The 23,729-nt window shown below is 45.3% G+C and overlaps 1 protein-coding gene across 3 annotated transcripts in view; it reads left to right on the forward strand.

Moving 5' to 3' along the window:
• Positions 1 to 23,729, forward strand: part of PDE2A (phosphodiesterase 2A) — a 910,752-nt gene that overhangs the window by 402,173 nt on the left and 484,850 nt on the right. The gene's annotated exons all lie outside the window — the stretch shown is intronic.

Genomic DNA, 23,729 nt, shown 5'->3' on the forward strand with positions numbered 1-23,729 from the left:
ATCCCTGGGTCTCTGTGCTTCTCTATCCAATGCAGGCAGATCAGGGCTGGTGGGAGGGGCCAGCAGGGTGCTGTAGATAGCTTCCTGAATACATCACAGCCCCCCTCCTCGGTACTCCTCTCAGGGGCCCTCAGCCCTGATGAAATCAGCGGGCTGGCTCCTGGAAGGAGTTATGCCAATATCAAAAATGCCTTGATGGGTGGGTGTCATTTTGTGGGCATTCCTAGGCAGGCTGTATTTACACGATGTCCACCTTAGTTAATGCTGATGTGTGTAATGCTGAGTTTTCATGATTGAAGGAATTTAAATCCAATGAACGAAAGGGGCATGTCAGGTACAGTCAGGCTGGGGAGGAAAGGCCTAGATGATGTTGGATGTCCTCCATCCAGGAAATTAGGTGGGCTCTATCTGACTTGCTGCGGCTTCTAATACACATTGTGAGAAGCTCACAGTGTGCAGTGAAATTTAAAGTAAGCAGTTTAAGTACAGGGGAGGAGCCAGTACAACTGTGCAAGACTAAAGGGAAGGCTGGTGGTCAGATTTAATGTTTAATTGTTTTTTCTTTAATAGCTATGCTGTATCATTAGTGTGAAATAATAATGGTATAGTCAGCCCAGTTGCTAATATTGAACCTATTGTTATACATTGTATTGTATTTGATAAGGAACCAATACCTACTTTTACACATATGCTCCTGTATTACTTCTTTATGGTAGTTTAGGCATGGTACAATTAATACAATTCCTCACACTTTTTTTGTGCTTTCTGTTTTATTCAATTGTAAAATGAAAAGATAATATACCAAAAAGGAAAATGCAGAGAGCTGTTGGTGCTGAGTGATAGTTATGTACTTGTTTTGTGGTGGGGTAGCAATGGGGTCCATTATCTGTCCCACTAATAAGACAGCACAGTATATTTTATGGTTTTCAAGTGATTAACACTTTGTGTATAGCAGCTGCAATTGTTTTCACATTATTGATTTTGTTTTTATATCATCAGCACAAGTTTATATTTAGTTTATATATTTTTTTATAAGTCAGGGATCTGTGTAGACCCCTTTACTGTTCCACAGCACAAATTAATTTTGTGGCCGAATGACTCAGCAGTGAACATTCTCGCTTTTGGCTAATATCAAATTTAATATCCCTGTCTCTCAGTTTTTAGGAACAGAATGCTAGTGCCTCTTGTTGTGTAGGGTTGCCATTTAGTAAGGTGAGCACAGTGGGAGGGATCCTTTTCCTCCCAGGTTGAATCTGGCCTAATTTCCTGGGCTTGTCGCCAGTTGTAGGCAGGGAAATTCTGAAGTGCTAATTCCTTTCTGGTAGGGCTGCATTTGTCTGGCCAGGGGCTGGGAGGTACAATAAGCTCCCAGTGATGTGCCCCCCGGGAGTGGCATCCCAGAGGTTGCAGGTAAAAAAATAACTATGTGTTTTCTATGAGAAAAATAATATAATGAGGTATATTTTGGCTCAGGAACAGGTCCCTGATAGGTGAAAGGAACTTCTTTAACCCTCAGGAAAACATTTAAAAACATCAATACTACCAAATGCCAATACCAACACCAATACCACCTTCAATTCACCATCCTGATTGACACCAAAGCATTTTGCAAAATGCCAAAACTTTGCCAAAATTTCTATTAATCATTTAACTCTGGCCTCCTTGCAGCCACTTCCTGTCTACATGAACTCCAGCGATGGCTTCATGGCATTCCTGCGGGCAGGCATCCTGAAGGTGTCACCAGTGGACCACATCTGTGTAATGTGTGTTGAAGTTGCCACTCCATCAGATGCCCACATGACAGGGTGACAACATAGCAGCACAATTCGGAAGACAGGGACAGAATGTTGTCAGTCAAGCATGGTGGTGGGAGTTTCATGGTCTGGGGCTGCATGAGTGCTGCCGGCACTGGGGGGCTACAGATCATTGAGGGGACCATGAATGCCAACATGTACTGTGACATACTAAAGCAGAGCTTGATCCCTTCCCTTCAGAGACTGGGCTGCAGGGCAGTATTCCAACATGATAACCACCCCAAACACACCTCCAAGACGACCACTGCCTTGCTAAAAAAGCTGAGGGTAAAGGTGATGGACTGGCCAAGCATGTCTCCAGACCTAAACCCTATTGATCATCTTTGGGGCATCCTCAAACGGAAGGTGGAGGAGCGCAAGGTCTCCAACATCCACCAGCTCTGTGATGTCATCATGGAGGAGGGGAAGAGGACTCCAGTGGTCACCTGTGAAGCTCTGGTGACCTCCATGCCCAAGAGGGTTAAGGCAGTGCTGGAAAATAATGGTGACCACACAAAATATTGACACTTTGGACCCAATTTGGACATTTTCACTTAGGGGGTGTACTCACTTTTGTTGCCAGCGGTTTAGACATTAATGGCTGTGTTGAGTTATTTTGAGGGGACAGGAAATTTACACTGTTATACAAGCTGTACACTCACTACTTTACATTGTAGACAAGTGTCATTTCTTCAGTGTTGTCACATGAAAAGATAGAAGAAAAGATTTACAAAAATGTGAGGGGTGTACTTACTTTTGTGAGATACTGTATGTATATATATAGTCTTCAAAAAATGTCTGCACTTTTTTTTATATTTAATAGAGTAAAAAAAAAGTGCAGAAACTTTTTGAAGAACCCTCGTATACTGTATATATAATCCGGTAGTTGCCACGTCGCACATATCCAATGCGAGACAGAGGACCCGGGTGCTCAGCAAAGCATGAATTACATATAATCCAAAATATAGAGCGCCACTCATGGGTCTTGAAAGGTGAACGCACAATGGTGACAGTGTATTTCAAAAGTTTTGACGAGGCATATCTATATCTATCTATCTATCTATCTATCTATCTATCTATCTATCTATCTATCTATCTATCTATCTATCTATCTATCTATCTCTCTATCTATCTATCTCTCTATCTATCTATCTATCTATCTCTCTATCTATCTCTCTATTTATATATAGATAGAGAGATAGATGTAAAAATATCCATCATTTTGTTGTGGTCCCCCAAAAAGTGTCAGGTGTCCGATTTGTCTGCCGCAATGTCGCATTCCCGCAAAAAAAATGAAAAAAAATAAAAATAAATAAAAAATCCATAAAAATACCCATCATTTGTAGACGCTATAAGTTTTGCGCAAACCAATCAATATACACTTATTGTGAGCAGAATACATATTGGCCTAAACTTATGAAGAAATATTTTTTTTTTGTTTTTTTCAATTTTTTTTATATTGGATAGGTTTTATAGGAGAAAGTAAAAAATATTGTTTTTTTTTTTTTTTTAATTGTCGCTCTTTTTTATTTTTGTTTATAGTGCAAAAGATTTAAAAAAATAATAATAATAATGCAGAGGTGATAAAATACCACCAAAATATTTTCTATATTCTATTTGTGTGGGAAAAAAAAGGACATCAATTTTGTTTGGGTACAACATCGCACCACCGCGAAATTGTCAATTAGTGCTGACGCAGTGCTGTATCGCAAAAGATGACCTGGTCATGAAGGGGGAGGGGGTAAATCCTTGTGGGGCTGAAACAGTTAATGAAACAGGCAGACAAATAAATAAAATGTAAAAATGTTTTTATTATTAATAATATAATAATAATAATAATTATTATTATTATTATTATTTTTTTTTTTTTTTGCCTATAAACCTGTATGGAATTGATTCTCTTTCACTGTAGTTCTCTTAAGGAGGCACTCCGCAGGGTAATGAGGAGTTTCTCTCCCAGTTTGGTGCTGGTTATCTGCCACTTTCTCCCAGCTCAGCACTGCCCCCCCCGTCTCATACTTATCATTAGCACTGAGGAGCGTACAGGAAATCCTGGTGGACAGGAAGTATGCGGATCTTTCACAAAGGTGTCTCCCACGACCATCACAGGAAGTCCACCATCAATGGCCATATCGGTCTTCATTCTTCACTTCAGCTCATTGTGATGATCTGTGTTTACAGCCCAATAAATCCTTCACTCCTCGCTCGCCTCTCATCTCCAAGCCAGGCGAGAGAGTCGGACATTACACGAACGCCACTGGCTCTCATTGTGACAACGTTTTTCTGAGCCCGCAATAATTTCCCGTGTCACAGCACTGCTTCTTCCTTCCAATTGTTGCCTTTTATGCCCTTTCTGAGACTTCCCCAAATGCCTGAAACATGTCAGAAACTGCGGCATTTGAGACTACAGGAGAGACTGAGTGCCACGTGACAAAGTCTGTGGCACTCACCCGCCGTCTCTGCCATTCTCTCCTATTTCAACAGCCAGGGCAGGCTTCCACCTATATATCTGAAATCCAAGCTGCTGCGCAGAGGATGATTGGGGTTTTCAATAGAAGAAGCATTGCTAGGAGTGACTACAGGTGACACCTTCTGGAATAGGATCTCACTTCGGGGCTGCTGTTGGCACAGCTCCCAACTGTCCCGGATATCAAGGGACTGTCCCTGATTTTGAGGGACTGTGCCTGATTTCGAGAGACTGTCCCTGATTTCGAGGGACTGTCCCTGATTTTGAGAGACTGTCCCTGATTTCAAGGGACCGTCCCTAATTTCGAGGGACCATCCCTGATTTCGAGGGACCGTCCCCGATTTCGAGGGACTGTCCCTGATTACAAGGGACCGTCCCTGATTTCGAGGGACTATGCCTGATTTCGAGGGACTGTGCCTGATTTCGAGGGACTGTCCCTGATTTCAAGAGGCTGTCCCTGATTTCAAGAGGCTGTCCCTGATTTCGAGGGACTATCCCTGACTTCGAGGGACTGTCCCTGATTTTGAGAGACTGTCCCTGATTTCAAGGGACCGTCCCTAATTTCGAGGGACCATCCCTGATTTCGAGGGACCGTCCCCGATTTCGAGGGACTGTCCCTGATTACAAGGGACCGTCCCTGATTTCGAGGGACTATGCCTGATTTCGAGGGACTGTGCCTGATTTCGAGGGACTGTCCCTGATTTCAAGAGGCTGTCCCTGATTTCAAGAGGCTGTCCCTGATTTCGAGGGACTATCCCTGACTTCGAGGGACTGTCCCTGATTTTGAGAGACTGTCCCTTATTATAACGGACCGTCCCTGATTTCGAGGGACTAGCCCTGATTTCGAGGGACTGTTTCTGATTTCAAGGGACTGTCCCTGATTTTAAGCAATGTCCCTCTGTCCCTCTTTCCTTCTCATTTGTCCCCCATTTTGGTCTGATCTATATAGCTGCATGTAAAATGCACTTTTTATCTTTCGAAAAGTGTTTCCCAGCGCTAAACCTTTCATCCGATTTCTAAATTGCTGCATTTGTAAATTTTAAAAGCCAATATAAAGAAATAGTAGTGGTGAAAAAAAAAAGCCCTTGTGGATTTAATTAACCTTTTTTTTTTTTTTGGTTTGATTCTCCTTTAAGGGGGTGTGGCAGGGGGCGTGTCCTATGCGTACATACATTTGCTAGTAGGTGTCCCTCATTTCCCTGTGAAAATGTTGGTAGGTGTGCTGTGGGTGGTAGAACACTATTGCAGTCTGTGGTGGTGTAAGAAGTGCATGCTTTAAGATGTTTACCCCATATCCCCCCATAGGGAGCTGATTAGACTAACCCTAACCCCCCCAGTAACCCCAGCACCAAACCTCCCTGCACCCTAACACTGAAACCCTTCCTGCAAACCCAACACTAACCTCAACACTAAAACCCTTACATTACACCTTTAGTCAATTGCAGATTGATATTGCCATCCCCTTGATTTTCCAGTGGCTTCCCAGTTGACGGCCTCCATTGTTCTCGGTATCGTGTTGACAATTGCCACACAATGTCACCCTTTGCGTGCACTGCAGCCATAGGCCCCTCCCCTTGCGCAGAACATGATGTCATCTTAGAACCACGCTACGAGTGACTTGGTGTTTATTAGCGGCACGGAGAGAGCTGACAATCGCCCTACTGGGAATCGCCTGTCTCCGCAGCGGGCCTGTAGAACAATGGAAGGAAAGTCACGCTCTTTGTTTCTGGGCTCGCGCTCCTCCTGACTTCAAAGGCCATAGAACGCCACAAGGAGGAGAGGCGGGCCGCGGCCTTCAGTAAGAGATACCGGCCCGAGCAGCTGAATACTTTCCATCCACATAATCCGGATTATAATTAGGTTACGGCCCAGCTGTGGGCAAATGTCACAGACACCCCGGCCTCTGCATGGCGTCCAGAACTGAACAAACAAGGGATGTACAAAGTATTCAGCGATGGAAATAGACGGGATATTTCATGAACAGAGCTAAAACATGCATAGAAAAGGAGATAAAATAAGATTACTTCTCCGAACGCTCTTCTACTTCGTAATACTAAGAAATCAGCTGCACTTTTCAGTCTGCAGCCCCCCCAAAAAGCTTCAACTTTATTCCCTTCCCATCACTCTGTGCGGTGTGCCTTCCAGAGGTCCCAACACACCGCCTAGAAGTCTGCACAGAGCTTGAGATTGAATTGCGAGCAACCTGTGAAAAAAGGGTTTCGTCTTTGTGGGGTGCTCCTTTGTAAATTGGGGCTGGCAGGGAGCAATGTAAAGGGGGGGGGGGCTGGCTACAGTGTGGCGATGTAAAGGGGAGCAATGTAAAGGGGGGCTACAGTGTGATGATGTAAAGGGGAGCAATGTAAAGAGGGGCTACAGTGTGACGATGTAAAGGGGAGCAATGTAAAGGGGGGCTACAGTGTGGCAATGTAAAAGAGAGCAATGTAAAGAGGGTCTACAGTGTGGTGATGTAAAGGGGAGCAATGTAAAGAGGGGCTACAGTGTGACGATGTAAAGGGGAGCAATGTAAAGAGGGGCTACAGTGTGGCGATGTAAAGAGGGGCTACAATGTGACGATGTAAAGGGGAGCAATGTAAAGAGGGGCTACAGTGTGACGATGTAAAGAGGGGCTACAATGTGACGATTTAAAGGGGAGCAATGTAAAGAGGGGCTACAGTGTGGCGATGTAAAGAGGGGCTACAGTGTGATGATGTAAAGGGGAGCAATGTAAAGAGGGGCTACAGTGTGGCGATGTAAAGAGGGGCTACAGTGTGATGATGTAAAGGGGAGCAATGTAAAGAGGGGCTACAGTGTAGCGATGTAAAGGGGAGCAATGTAAAGAGGGGCTACAGTGTGACGATGTAAAGGGGAGCAATGTAAAGAGGGGCTACAGTGTGATGATGTAAAGGGGAGCAATGTAAAGATAGGCTACAGTGTGGCGATGTAAAGAGGGGCTACAATGTGACGATGTAAAGGGGAGCAATGTAAAGAGGGGCTACAGTGTGACGATGTAAAGAGGGGCTACAATGTGACGATTTAAAGGGGAGCAATGTAAAGAGGGGCTACAGTGTGATGATGTAAAGGGGAGCAATGTAAAGAGGGGCTACAGTGTGATGATGTAAAGGGGAGCAATGTAAAGATGGGCTACAGTGTGGCGATGTAAAGAGGGGCTACAGTGTTACGATGTAAAGGAGAGCAATATAAAGAGGGGCTACAATGTGACGATGTAAAGGAGAGTAGTGTAAAGAGGGGCTACAGTGTGACGATGTAAAGGGGGGCTACAGTGTGATGATGTAACGGGGAGCAATGTAAAGAGGGGCTACAGTGTGATGATGTAAAGGGGAGCAATGTAAAGATGGGCTACAGTGTGGCGATGTAAAGGGGGGTTGTGGGTGGCAATGTAAAGGGGGGCTACAGTGTGGCGATGTGTGTGACCTTCGGTGGTGGCACGGCTCCTACAAAAGACACTGATCGGGCATAGAGGAGATGGAGCATGGTAACCATCATGTAGGTAGAGGGAGAAGGGAGGCATTGTAAGTGCGGTTATCACTGGTTGTTAAGGATGCTGGTTGGTGTCGGTTACTTAACCAGTGAATACCAGAGCTGGCACCCACCGGTATGCTTAACAACTAGTGAATACCAGAGTCAAGCCCACCGGCATCCTTAACAGCCATTGCATACCAGAGCCTGCAGCCGTCAGTGTTCTTAACAACGAGTGAATATCAGAGCTGGCAACTAGCCGAATTCTCAACAGCCAGTGAATACCAGAGCCAGCACCTGCCATCATCCTTAACCGCCAGTGAATACCAGAGCCAGCACCCGCCAGCATCCTTAACAACCAGTGAATACCAGAGCAGGCATCCGTCATCGTTCTTTAACAACCAGTGAATACAAGAGCCAGCACAGGGAATACCAGAGCCAGCACCTGCCAGCATCCTTAGCAACCAGTGAATACCAGAGCATGCACCCACCGGGGTCCTGAACAGCCAGTGAATACCAGAGCCAGCACCCGCCAGCATCCTTAACAACCAGTGAATACCAGAGCAGGCATCCGTCATCGTTCTTTAACAACCAGTGAATACAAGAGCCAGCACAGGGAATACCAGAGCCAGCACCTGCCAGCATCCTTAGCAACCAGTGAATACCAGAGCATGCACCCACCGGGGTCCTGAACAGCCAGTGAATACCAGAGCCAGCACCGGCTGGAGTCCTTAACAACCAGTGAATACCAGAGCTGGCACCCACTGGAATCCTTGACAGCCATTGAATACCAGAGCCAGCACCCACCGGCATCCTTAACAGCCAGTGAATACCAGAGCCAGCACCCGCCAGCATCCTTAACAGCCAGTGAATACCAGAGCCAGCACCCGCCATCGTCTTTAACAACCAGTGAATACAAGAGCCAGCCCCCGCTAGCATCCTTAACAGCCAGTGAATACCAGAGCCAGCACCCGCCAGCATCCTTAACCAGTGAATACCTGAGCATGCACCCACCGGGATCCTTAACAGCCAATGAATACCAGAGCCAGCTCCCGCCGGGGTCCTTAACAACCAGTGAACACCATAGCTGGCACCCACCGGCATCCTTAACAGCCATTGAATACCAGAGCCAGCACCCGCCAGCATCCTTAACAGCCAGTGAATACCAGAGCCAGCATCCTCCAGCGTCCATAACAAGCAGTGAATAGCAGAGACAGCACCCTTAACAATCGGCTACACAACTCTGATGTGTCGCACTAAATTTTAACGCAACGTGTTTAAAACGTGCTATTTATTTTAGAAAATGCATAGCAGATTTAACAAGCATTTCAGTGTGAAAGCAGCCTAATGCACACAGGGTGATTAGGGCATGCCCAGGTACATCTGGCATACCCTGTGTGCACACCTATAGTGGCAATATACAAGGGGGTGGGTAAGTGGTAATGTAAGGGGGGGTTTGGGAGACATCCAATCATCAAGGTATTCTGATATTTGCATAACCCCTCCCAAGAGCCAGCCCACTGTTTGCATCAGGGCTGGGGGCTCTTTAGAGGAGTACTGAGGCAAGGAGTTGTGATGAACACTCCCACCAGGCATGATCTGCCTGTATTGCATAAAGACACCTGGTGATGATGTCACTGGGTTTAAATTGGGTATGTAATGAAAATAGGTTTTGTTTAAAAATCTTATTTGCGTTTTAAAGGGGGGGAGGAACCAGGCAAAGTCAGATATACGCAGATTAAACTTCAACTTTACGCATTTCTATCTAATTAATACAAAAAGTCCAAAAGAGGGTTTGCGAAGCAATGAAAGTGTCTTTACACACCAGAAACACTTTGTACGCACCAGCGACCTGACACCAGGTGGGTCTGATCACCGCGTAAACGGTGATTGCGCTCAGCAGCCCGCACTACACAATAGCCGTAATGATGCCATTAATGACCGACTAATCTTTCAGTTAGCATTTGGAGAATGCGCGTAGCAGTGCGGTGTGTTTGCTAAGTTACCTGGAGATCGGGTAATGAGTCAGAGTCATAATCGCATCTCAACGCTGGAAAAAATGTCAGCTTTTCTTATCCTGGGGTTATTTCTGTAACAATGGCAACAGTAACAATTCAAGATGTGATGCTGGGCGAACATTGGAAGAAAAAATCCTAATTGAACTACTTAAGGTACATTAAAGTGCAGCATGAGAATTGTCTATTGAGAGAAACTTGGGGGGATCTGGCCGACCTGCTGAGTGGTGTCCCGCTGCTCCATCTGCTTAGTCCAATCAGATGGTAATATTTTTTTTTTAATCTATGGCATGAATCACAGATGCTGAAATGTAGCTCATTGTGGCACCGCCCTGTCGTGCTCAGTGTAAAATGTGGCAGGAGGCTGCAGTCCCTGCCAGAGACATTGTGAAAATGTTAAAATACTGTGTTATGGTATTAATACCGATATTGTGTAAATTATATTGATGACTAAAGTTCCAAGAAAATCCGTTTCAGTTCTCGTGTAAAAACTCAAAAATGGCCGCCCACCCATAGGCAAATGACGGCGGCATAGTGGTTTCAAAATCCTGACTGGACGTCCTCAGGATTTTGAGCCGCTGCATGCCCCTGGGGGTGCGCATCGCGGCAATCGTCAGTCTGACACCCCGCATCTACGATCTCGGTAAAGAGTCTCCGACGGAGACTCTTTACCACGTGATCAGCGGTGTCCAATCATGGCTGATCACAGTGTAAATAGGAAGAGCTGGTAATCGGCTTTTCCTCACTCGCGTCTGTCAGATGTGAGTAGAGGAGAGCCGATCGGCTGCTCCTCTGACAGGGGGGGTCTGTGCTGAACGATTATCAGCACAGCCCCCCCGAGGATGACCACACTGGACCACCAGGGATGCCACCAGACCACCAGGGATGCACAGCACCAGGTATGCCACTCTAGACCACCAGGGATGCCAGTCCATGCCCACAATGGATGCCAATCAGTGCCCACAAGGGATGCCAATCAGTGCCCACAATGGGCATCACTGATTGGCATGCATTATTGTTTGGCACTGATTGGCATCCATCGGGACAAAACAATACAATACAATGTCGCCTATCAGTGCCCATCCGCGCCACCTATCAGTGCCCATCCATGCCACCTATCAGTGCCCATCCATGCCAACTATCAGTGCCCATCTGTGCAACCTATCCATGCCCATCTGTGCCGCCTATCCATGCCCATTAATTTCGCCTATCGGTGCCAATCCGTGCCAGCTATCAGTGCCAATATGTGCCACCTATCAGTGTCCATCAGTGCCACCTATCAGTGCCCATCATTGCCGCCTATCAGTGCCACATATCAGTGCCCATCAATGCCACCTCATCAGTGCCACTTCATTGGTGCCACCTCATCAGTGCCCGTCAGTGCAGCCCCATCAGTGCCCATCAGTGAAGGAGAAAACATACTTATTTACAAAGTTTTGAAACTGAAACAAAAAAAAAAAACATTTTTTTTTTTTTCAAAATTTTCGGTCTTTTTTTATTTGTTTAGCAAAACATAAAAACCGTAGAGGTGATCAAATACCACCAAAAGAAAGCTCTATTTGTGGGAAAAAAATGATAAAAATTTAATTTGGGTACAGTGTAGCATGACCGCGCAATTGTCATTCAAAGTGCGACAGCGCTGAAAGCTCAAAATTGGTCTGGGCAGGAAGGTTGTTTAAGTGCCCCCCGGTATTGAAGTGGTTAATAATAGAATAGCAAGATATTACAAGAACAATATCAAAATGTAAAAATAACATCAATGTTGTAATTATATTCTTAAGGTGAAGATTGAATCAGACGTGTATCTTTGTGTGTGTGTGAAGTTTCCTCGTGGTGTGTCTGAAGCAAATCTCTGCCCACTGTGCTTCTGTTTTTAGCTAGCTTTTACTCCTAAAATCGGACCCCTCCTTCCTAAAAAGGCTGGTCCAAGGTTCTCATTTGTTCTAAAAAGCGTGTTTTAAGCACCTCACGTAATGGTGGGAGTTGGTCAGTCTCTATGCATTGACAGTCCTAAAGGAGTGGGCAACAACATTGTGCGAAAGCATTAAACATATGCAATACAACATCTAAATCAAAAAACGACATAAATCAGTATGTATATTATATTCATTGAAAACACAATGTTCATATTAATATCCTAATCAAGAAATATTGTAGTATACCGAACTTATAATCTTAACTAAAACATAAACTTTTACATCTTAACCAGTTGCCGACCGCCGCACGACGATGTACGTCGACAGAATGGCACGGGCAGGCATATGGGCGTACCTGTACGTCCCTGCCTTCCTGCGGGTGGGGGGCCCGGTCAGAATCCGTTCAGGAGCGATCCGAGATGAGGGGGCGGCCATTCATTCATGGCCACCCCCTCGCGATCGCTCCCGACGAATGGAAGTGCAGCATGACATCACTTCCTCTCCTGTAATGTAAACACAGGTAGAGGAAGTGATGTAATCTCTCCTCCGTGTCGGTATTTTTCGTTCCGGCACCGAGGAGAGAGGATCGGTGAGTTGCACCAACACTACACTACACAGTAGAACATGCCAGGCACACTCTCACCCCCCCTTCACCCCCCGATCACCCCCCCAATCACCCCTGCACCCCCAGTCACAGTGACACCAATTGCATTTTTTTTTTTTAATTGCATTGGTGTCATTTGTGACTGTAATAACTTAGGGCAGTTAGGGTTAGCCCCCTTTAGTTCTAAGGTACCCCCCTAACCCCCCCCAATAAAGGTTTAACCCCGTGATCACCCCCCGTCGCCAGTGTCACTAAGGCTGGGTTCACATTGCAGCGGTTTATGAGAACGGATGTGATTCGCACCGCACTGCAGTGCAAATCACATCCGATCTCTGTGCGATTCGAGTTCAGCCATACAGATAGTATGGCTGAATTCGCGTCGCACCCGCCGCAAACTCGCACGGGACCCTTTTTTTGGTCCGCAGCAGAATCGGATCGCATGGGTGTTCACACCATGCGATCCGATTCCTGTCCGAGTTTGCAGATCGCACTGCGATATGCGAACTGATCTGGGGGTGTCATTAACATTTCACTGACACTCCCAGCAGTTCGCATAGGGCAGTGTAATGCGGGAACCCGCCGCGGATTCGTGGCGTTACCGCATCGCTCCAGTGTGAACCCAGCCTAATAAGCGATCGTTTTTCTGATCGCCGTATTAGTGTCACAGGTGACGCTAGTTAGGCAGGTAGGTATTTAGGTTCGCCGCAGCTTTTTATAGCGCCAGGGACCCCCATATACTACCGCATAAAGCCCCCTGATTGCCCCCTAGTTAACCCTTTCACCAGTGATCACCATATAACTGTTACAGGTGACGCTGGTTGGTTAGTTATTTTTTTATAGTTTCAGGGCACCCGCCATTTATTACCTAATAAAGGTTTAACCCCCTGATCACCCGGCGGGTGATATAAGTTTGAGGGTCAGATAAGGTCTGCGTCGCCCCAGGCAGCGTCAGGTTAGTGCCAGTACCGCTAACACCCACGCGCAAAGCATACACCTCCCTTAGTAATATAGTATCTGATCAGATCTATATTAGCGTCGCCAGCAGTTTAGGTTTCCCAAAACGCATTGTTAGCGGGATCAGCCCAGATACCTGCTAGCACCTGCGTTTAGCCCCTCCGCCAAGCCCAGACCAGCCCACCCAAGTGCAGTATCGATCGAACACTGTCACTTACAAAACACAACACACATAACTGCAGCGTTCGCAGAGTCAGGCCTGATCTCTGCGATCGCTAACAGTTTTTTTTGTAGCGTTTTGATACAGTCGCTGACAGCCTAGGTGCTTTTTTACCTGTGAGTCTCACTAGTGTACCCCTAAATTTAGGGGTGTCTACTTTCCAAAATGGGGTCATTTGGGGGGGGGTTTGTGCCATCTTGGCATTTTATGGCCTTCAAAACTGTGATAGGTAGTGAGGAGTGAAATCAAAAATTTGCACCCTTAGAAATCCTGAAGGCAGTGCTTGGTTTTCGGGGCCCCGTACGCGGCTAGGCTCCAAAAAAATCCCACACATGTGGTATCCCCGTACTCAGGAGAAGCAGCAGAATTTATTTTGGGGTGTCATTTCACATATGCCCATGGCATGTGTGAGCAATATATCATTTAGTGACAACTTTGTGAAAAAAAATAAAAAATAAAATAAAAGTTTGTAATTTTCCCGCAACTTGTGGCAAAATATAAAATATTCCATGGACTCAACATGCCTCTTAGTAAATAGCTTGGGGTGTCTACTTTCTAAAATGGGGTCATTTGGGGGGGTTTTGTGCCATCTTGGCATTTTTATGGCCTTCAAAACTGTAATAGGTAGTGAGGAGTGAAATCAAAAATTTACACCCTTAGAAATCCTGAAGGCGGTGCTTGGTTTTCGGGGCCCCGTATGCGGCTAGGCTCCCAAAAAGTCCCACACATGTGGTATCCCCGTACTCAGGAGAAGCAGCAGAATTTATTTTGGGGTGTCATTTTTACATATGCCCATGGCATGTGTGAGCAATATATCATTTAGTGACAACTTTGTGAAAAAAAAAAAAAGTTTGTAATATTCCCGCAACTTGTGGCAAAATATAAAATATTCCATGGATTCAACATGCCTCTCAGCAAATAGCTTGGGGTGTCTACTTTCTAAAATGGGGTCATTTGTGGGGGTTTTGTGCCATCTTGGCATTTTATGGCCTTCAAAACTGTAATAGGTAGTGAGGAGTGAAATCAAAAATTTACGCCCTTAGAAAGCCTGAAGGCGGTGCTTGGATTTCGGGGCCCCGTACGCGGCTAGGCTCCCAAAAAGTCCCACATATGTGGTATCCCCGTACTCAGGAGAAGCAGCAGAATTTATTTTGGGGTGTCATTTCACATATGCACATAGCATGTGTGAGCAATATATCATTTAGTGACAACTTTGTGAAAAAAATAAATAAATAAATAAAAGTTTGTAATATTCCTGCAACTTGTGGCAAAATATAAAATATTCCATGGACTCAACATGCCTCTCAGCAAATAGCTTGGGGTGTCTACTTTCTAAAATGGGGTCATTCGTGGGTGTTTTGTGCCATCTTGGCATTTTATGGCCTTCAAAACTGTGATAGGTAGTGAGGAGTGAAATTACAAATGTATGCCCTTAGAAATCCTGAAGGCGGTGCTTGGTTTTCGGGGCCCCGTACGCGGCTAGGCTTCCAAAAAGTCGACCACATGTGGTATCCCCGTACTCAGGAGAAGCAGCAGAATGTATTTTGGGGTACAATTCCACATATAACCATGGCATGTGTGAGCAATATATCATTTAGTGACAACTTTGTGTAAAAAAAATAAATAAATTTTTTTTGTCATTATTCAATCGCTTGAGGCAAAAAAATAAAATATTCAATGGGCTCAACATGCCTCTTATCAATTTCCTTAGGGTGTCTACTTTCCAAAATGGGGTCATTTGGGGGGGTTTTGTACTGCCCTGCCATTTTAGCACCTCAAGAAATGAGATAGGCAGTCATAAACTAAAAGCTGCGTAAATTCCAGAAAACGTACCTTAGTTTGTAGATGTGACAACTTTTGCGCAAACCAATAAATATACAGTTATTGACTTTTTTTTTACCAAAGACATGTGGCTGAATACATTTTGGCCTAAATGTATGACTAAAATTGAGTTTATTGGATTTTTCTAATAACAAAAAGTAGAAAATATCATTTTTTTTCAAAATTTGCGGTCTTTTTACGTTTATATCGCAAAAAATAAAAATCGCAGAGTCAGTCAAATACCTTTAAAAGAAAGCTCTATTTGTGGGAAAAAAAGGACGCAAATTTTGTTTGGGTACAACATTGCATGACCGCGCAATTACCAGTTAAAGCAGCGCAGTGCCAAATTGTAAAAAGACCTCTGGTCATTGACCAGCAAAATGGTCCGGTCTGAAAGTGGTTAAGAAATATCAAACCTTTTTTCTCCCCTATGGGGGGAGGTGAGGGAAACCAACTCAAGATTAATTACTAACACATGTTGGCTCTCCATAGGAATGCTTATGAAGCTTATAACAATATGTATACCTTTACAAGTATAAAAATCTACATAACTTCCCCTATTCCATAATAAAAAAAAAAATATATATATATATATATATATATATATATATATATATACACACACACACACACACACACACATATATATATATATATATATATATATATAACAAATATATATATAATATATATAATATAATATATATACAACTCAATTATTCTGTAAAGATCTAATCCATTCATTCATTTGTTAATATTTGTTAATTGATGTATGTTAGATATTAGATTAAAGAAACTTTCTAACAGAAAAGTCTGCTGAACCTCTTTTAAATACAACAGGTATGATTTCTAATCATGCCCACATAAGTACGAGTAAGTCTTGACCATGCTCCACCTCGGAAGTTCTGGATGTGCAGCCATTTCTTTCTTCTTTCCAAGTTTCCCACAGAGGCGGGCTGGAGCTAACACTCTGTAAGATACTCAAATCAGCCTGATATTTATATATCTGGAGCAGCGGTTCTCTTTCTTGTATACTGGTAATTCCAGGACAGTTGGCATCTTTGGTTTTGGATGGAAGAAGTAGAGTAAGGCCGCGTACACACGGGCGGACTGTTCGCCCAACTTTGTCCGCTGAACAGTGTTTGGGCGGACAGTCCGCTCGTGTGTGGGCTTTCAGCGGACAGTTTCAGCGGACAGTTTGACGAACAAGGTTTTTCGGAAATTCCGTAAAACTGTCCGCTGAAACCTTGTTTGAGTGAACAGTCCGCCCGTGTGTAGGCTTGTTCGTCAAACTAAGTTCCGCGCATGCTCAGAAAGGATTTACACGCCGAAAGTTATAATGCAGTGTATAGGACGTCGTATTTTTCGTCCCGTCGTACGGTTTCAGCAAACTGTTCGTTCGTCATGTGTGGCCATGTCCGTCCATGCTAATTTTGAGCGGACTGTTTGCCGAAACTGTTTGACGGACAAAGTTGGGCGAACAGTCCCCGCGTGTGTACGCGGCCTTAGAACTGCTATTTTTTGTTTTGTTTTTAGGGCGATTAGCCCTCACTTCCTGTCCCAGAGAAAGCACTGACACCAAGAGAGGAAGTGATAAAAAATATCTCCAGGAAGGACAGAGATAGCAATAAGAAGGTGGGGGTGGTTGAAGTCTTACCCCATTCTGCTAGTTTGTATTGCTGTTTGCTTTCCTGCTGGAGATTTCTCCTCCTTGCTTGTCCTGGTGACACCATTGTTCACCCTTTCTGTTGCCTGGTGAGATATCGAAAACGGTCCATTGGATGGTATGTCTATTTAGTAGAGAACTCCGGAGACTAGCAACAGCAATACAGTACAGTTGGCAAGATCAACACCCACTGTTTGGCACCATTATTTGACTACTTTTGGCTCCATTTCGCCTCTTAAGGGGAAACTGGCAGTAGAATATTCTTGTGGGTGGCAATAGCATCCCGGACAAGTCCCCAAATGCAGCACACCCATAAGTGTTGGCTCTGATAAGCATGTGGGTACGTTACTCAAGTCTGGTGATGCCCTCAAAGTCTAGAGACCTGATAAATTGTAGGCAACTTTCTTAGGAGCCGGTAAGCAGACAGAGCAACAAGTTCAGCGACCATAAGTTGAACCACAGTATCGGCAGAGAAAATAAACAATTGTAATATGACGATTCTCTTTCTCTTATCTGTCCTGGTGGCGCTGTTGTCCTGGAAGAAGCTGTAAGCCCTTGTACACACGGTCGGAGATTCCGACGGAATGTGTCCGATCGGACCGTTTTGTCGGATATTCCGACTGTGTGTGGTCTCCATCGGACTGTTTCCGTTGGAGCATCCGACAGACCAAGTTTTCCAACTTGTTGGTAAAATTGTCCGACAAAATGCTCCGATTGGACATACTCCGATCATGTGTAGCCTACTCCAACAGACAAAGTGCCACGCATGCTCAGATCAAATTCCTACATCAAAGCTATTGGCTACTAGCGCGAACGTTCTGAACGATCGGATTTTCCGACAACTTTGTCCAACCGTGTGTATGAAACAGTTTCGGACAAAATCCGTCGGTCAAAATCCAACTGACAAAATCCGATGGATTTGGTTGTTGGAATGTCCGACCGTGTGTACAAGGGCTTACATTTTGTATGATGAAACATTGCATACATTCTATGGTATGGTGTGTTTATATGGATATGTCTGTTTGGGATGGTATGTCTATTTGATGCAAAACTAAAAAAGCAAGTAGCAGCAATGCAGTACATCTAGCAGGACCAATGCCTATTGTCTGGCACCATTATGTGGTGGATTTGGACTCCACTTTTCTTCTTATGGGGAAACTGGCCGTAGATAACTCTGGTGGATGTAGCTAGCATCCCAGGCAAGCCCCCAAATGCAGAGCACCCATAAGTGTTGGCTTTGATAAGCATGTGGGTACAGCTCCTACCTGAGTCCGGTGACACCCTCAAAATCCTGGTGGATTGTAAATAATAGGCAAATTGAATTAGAGGCAACACGTTCAACAAACTGAATCACGGTATTGGCATTTGATATGACGGTTCTCTTTCTATAATCCAATTTCTGTCCTGGTAGCACAGTTGTCCTGGCACAGACTGGAACCCTTTCTGCTGTATAACAAGACATTGCATACGGTGCATTAGATCGTATTTATATTTGGTGAAGAACTCCATAAGCTAGCAGTAGCGACGCAGTACAATTAGCAGGATCAACAGCCATTGTGGCACCATTATGTGGCAGATTTGGGCTCCAATTTGCTACTTATGGGGAAAATGCCCATCAATAACTCAGGTGGATGGAGCTAGCATCCTAAACAAGTCCCCAAATATAGCTCACCCATAAGCGTTGGGTTTGATAAGCATGCACGTACATGTCGTACAAGTCCATCCAGCTCAATCAACAAAGAAAAAAAAGAAAGCCAACACACACAATCAAAAAACCTCCATATACACTATCCAATACCCACAGTTAGTCCAGTTTGGTAAGTCTGGTAACACCCTCAAAATCCTGTAGCCCAGTGAATTGTAAATAATAGGCAACATTACGCCAAGGTGGTAGGCAAACAGAGCAACAAGTTCAACAAGTACAAATGGAATCACACTAATGCCAAAGGAGCATCGACAATTGTAATATGACAAATCTCTTTCCCTTATTCCTTATCTGCCCTTGTGGCATCATCATCCTGGCAGAGACTGCAACTCTTTTTGTTGCATGTTGAGATATTACATGCAGTCCATTAGTCAGGATGTTTGGTGGAGTACTCCGGAAGCTTTTGGCTCCATTTTGCGTCTTTGTTGGAAAACTCATATAACTTGACTTGTGTCATGTTTTCAACCAGACTAAGCCCTTGTACACACGGTCGGACATTTCGACAACCAAATCCATCGGATTCTGTCCGTCGGATTTTGTCCGAAACTGTTGCATACACACGGTCGAACTTAGTTGTCGAAAAATCCGATCATTCAGAACGTGATGACGTTATTTCATTACGATGGGACTACATTCAGGCTAGTAGCCAATAGCTTTGATGTAGGAATTTGATCTGAGCATGCGTGGCACTTGGTCCGATCAAAATTCTCTACACATGATCGGAGTATGTCCGATCGAATCAGTTGGTCGGAAAATATTTCCAACAAGTTGGAAAATTGGGTCCGACGGATATTCCGACGGAATCAGCCCGATGCATACCACACACAGTCGGATTATCCGACAACGCGGTCCGATAGGACACATTTCGACGGAATCTCCAACCGTGTGTACAAGGGCTAACTGTGTAACTAACTTTGGTGGGTGGAGCTAGTATCCCGGACAAGTCCCCAAATGTAGCACACCCGTAAGCATTGGCTTTGATAAGCATCTGATGACACCCTTGAAATTAGGTGACCTGGTTTAATTGTAAGTAATAGACAACTTTATTCAGAGGAGGTCAACAAACAGAGCAACAAGTTCAACAATAAGAAGTGGAATCACAGTATTGGCATAAGAACAATCGACAATTGTAATTTGATGATTTTCTTTCCCTTATCCACCATGGTAGGACTGTTGTCTTTGTAGAGTGAGGAACTTTTTCTGTTGTATGATGAGGCATTGCATTCGAGTCATTAGTTGGTATTATCTAGTCAGTGGCTAGCTTCAGAAGCTAGCAGCAGCAATGCAGTACAGTTAGCAGGATGTGCTCTATCTAACTTCTTTTGGGGAAAACTTAGATAACTCTGGTGGGTGGAGCTAGTATCCCGGACAAGCCCCCAAATGCAGCACACCCTTAAGTGTTGGTTTTTATAAGCACTGGGGACACCCTTGAAATACCATGACATGGTGAACTCAACAATTGCAAATAATAGGCAAGCACACAGAGCAACAGTTATGGCGCGTACACATGACTGGACTTTTCGACAGCAAAAGTCAGACGGAACGAATCCGCCGGACAATTCTATTGTGTGTGGGCTTTATCGGACCTTTGCTGTCTAAAAATCAGACAGACTTTAGAAATAGAACATGTTTCAAATCTTTCCACCAGAACCAGTTCCTATCGAGATATCCGTTCGTCTGTATGCTAGTCCGACGGACGAAAACCGACGCTAGGGCAGCTATTGGCTACTGGCAGGGCTGGACTGGGACAAAAATTTGGCCCTGGACTTCATCCAGAACTGCCCACTTTAATTTTGCAAGCACGCAAAAAAACTGTATATAAACTGTACACAATTGGGCAAAAAAGCCCCTAGAGAGCCCCCCCCCTTACATCAGGGTCCCAAGAGAGCCCCTCCTTACATCTGGGTCCCCAGAGAGCCCCCCACTTACATCTGGGTCCCCAGAGAGCCTCCCCTTACATCAGGGTCCCCATATAGCCTTCCCCTTACATCAGGGTCCCCAGAGAGCCCCTCTTACATCAGAGTCCCCAGAGATCATCCGCCTTACATCAGGGTCCCTAGAGAGCCAACCCCTTACATCCGGGTCCCCGCAGAGCCCCCCCTTATGTCCGGGTCCACAGAGAGCCTCTCTCTTACATCAGGTTCCCCAGAGAGCCTCCGGCTTACATCAGGGTCCCCAGAGATCCCCTCCTTACTTTAGGGTCACCAGAAAGAGGGCAGGTAGTGGGCTGGGACCCTGTGGTTGGGGACTCCTGGACCGACTCGGGGCTATGGGCCCCAGATTCGGGGCTATAGCCCCAAAAGTCCCCCCCCAGCGATGCCACTGGCTGCCACTAAAACCGGCCCACTGAGCCATCGGCCCACTGGGAAACTCCCTATAGTCCCTATGGCCAGTACATGCCTGGCTACTGGCTATGAACTTCCTTATTCTAGTCCGGTCGTACATCATCACGTTCAAATCCGTCAGACTTTGGTGTGATTGTGTGTGTCCAAGTCCGTTCGTTTGGAAAGTCCATCGGAAGTCCACAGAAAGTCAGTCGGGGAGACCGTCGGACCTAGTCTGCAGCAAAGTCCGGTCGTGTGTACGTGGCATAACAAGTGGAATCACAGTATTGGCATAGGAATATCAACATTTTAACATGACAGTTATCTTTGTCGTATCCTTTATCTGTCCTTGGTGGCACCTTTGTCCTGGCAGAAGCTGTAACTTTTTGGCCGTAGGTACACTTTAATTATGGTGTACGTGTAGGGCTGGTAGGGGAATGTTTGTCACAGTAAAGTATCTCTGCCCGTTCATGGTTTGGCTTCTGGGAGTCAGGCTTACAGCGAGTGCCTTTCATGTGCGTTGATCCGCAGTGGGTAGGAGGGAGAGATAGAGAGCGCGATTGTGGGCTTGGAATGCCCACCTGATGTCCTGGCTCAGATCCTCGTCCTCCGTAATCTCTGGAGCTATTTGTGAGCTGTCACAGCTGATCACGGTGCTGGCTCTAAACAATCAGCCGGCAGCGAGGCCATCTCAATAGGTGTAATTACAGAGGCATGCCACCGCCAGAGCCCTCTGAGACCTCCAATCACACGCCGGCCAGAAATCACTGGGCGCTCAGCGGCGGAATTACTGTGCAGTGGCTGGAAAGGACTTTTTTTTTTAACATAACCCCCGCAGTCCGATCGCTGAGAAATAACGTGAAAGAAGATCTATGGTGTGCAATGAGGGCGCTGATGTTTTAAAGCCTTCATGATAAAATACCGTTATTTAAAAGTCCAGAGCCCATGAGTGGAAAATGTACAACCCCTTCCTGGAGACTGTTGGTTAAATTCAGGGATTTTATCAGTGGCGGCTGGTGCTAAAAATTTGGGGGGGGGAGGAGGGTGGCGACAAACTAATCAGACAGAGAGGCCGGTGACCAACACAAGCACACCAATGACCCCCCCCCACCGGGCGTTAGACAGAGGATAAGGCAGCAACCTTAACATAGGAGACAGAGGGAATGATGAGCTGGGCCATTGTCCTCTCCGTTCTCCTCCAGGCTGAACAGAAAGCGTGTCCTGAGCCACGATTGGCCAGTGTGTCCTGCGACACAATTGGGAGTTCTAATGCCCTGTACACACGGTCGCACAAAGTTGTCGGAAAATCCGATTATTCAGAACGAGGTCACGTACAACACGTACGATGGGACTATAAAGAGGCCAGTAGCCAATAGCCTTCGTCTCATAATTTATTCTGAGCATGCGTGGCACTTTGTGTCTGTGTGTACAGGGCATTAGACTCCCTGGCCAATCAGGTCTCAGGAACTGCTTCCTGAGTGGTTGGGAGGAGAATCAGGAAGTGGGTGGGCTCTGCGCCCCGAGCCCATGCTTTTTTTCTTAAGCCAAATAGAACCTCAGGCTCTAATCATGTGCTTCCGAAAAAAAATAAAAAAAACATTGGAATCCATGCATCTGGCACCCTGCAATGAGAACAGTATCATTAGCAGTAATCAGCATGGATTCATGAAGAATCGTTCTTGCCAAACCAATCTATTAACCTTCTATGTGGAGGTGAGTTGCCATCTAGATAAAGGAAGGCCCGTGGATGTGGTGTATCTGGATTTTTTTTTTTTTTAATATGTTATCAAAAGTCCCTTCCAATGGCGACAACTATCCCTAATGAAGATTTTATTGAAAGTCCCTTCCAATGTGGACAGCTACCCCACTGGAAGATTTCATTGACCGTTTCTTTCCAATGAGGTCAATTACCCCACTGGAAGATTCCATGGGAAGTCCCGTTCAATTGGGACAACTACCCCATTGGAAGATGTTATTGAAAGTCCTTTCCAGTGGTGCCAACTACCCCATTGGAATATTCCATTGGAAGTCCCGTTCAATTGGGACAACTACCCCATTGGAAGATGTTATTGAAAGTCCTTTCCAGTGGTGCCAACTACCCCATTGGAATATTCCATTGGAAGTCCCGTTCAATTGGGACAACTACCCCATTGGAAGATGTTATTGAAAGTCCTTTCCAGTAATGCCAACCACCCCATTGGACGATTCCATAGGAAGGCCCTTTCAATGGGGACAACTACTACTTTGGAAGATTTTATGGAAAGTCCCTTCCAATGGGGTCAACTACCCCATTGGAAGATTCCATTGGAAGTCCATTTCAGTGGGGACGATTACCCCATTGGAAGATTTTATCAAAAGTCCCTTCCAATAGTGACAACTACCCCACCGGAAGATTTAATTGAAAGTCCCTTCCAACGGGGCCAACTACCCCATTGGACGATTCCATTGAAAGTCCCTTTCAATAGGGACAACTACCCCTTCTGAAGATTTTATTGAAAGTCTCTTCCAATGGAGACAACTACCCCACTGGAAGATTTAATTGAAAGCCCCTTCCAATGGGGCGAACTACCCCATTGGAAGATTTCATTGGAAGTCCTTTTCAATGGGGACAATTACCCCATTGGAAGATTTTATCAAAAGTCCCTTCCAATGGGGACAACTACCCCACTTGAAGATTTTATTGAAAGTCCCTTCCAATGGGGCCAACTACCCTATTGGACAATTCCATTGGAATTCCCTTTCCATGGGGAAAACTACCCCTTCTGAA

The sequence above is a fragment of the Lithobates pipiens genome, unplaced genomic scaffold (assembly GCF_037356315.1).
Source record: "Lithobates pipiens isolate NorthernLeopardFrog02 unplaced genomic scaffold, aLitPip1_a1.2 Scaffold_23, whole genome shotgun sequence".
Classification (NCBI taxonomy): Eukaryota; Metazoa; Chordata; class Amphibia; order Anura; family Ranidae; genus Lithobates; species Lithobates pipiens.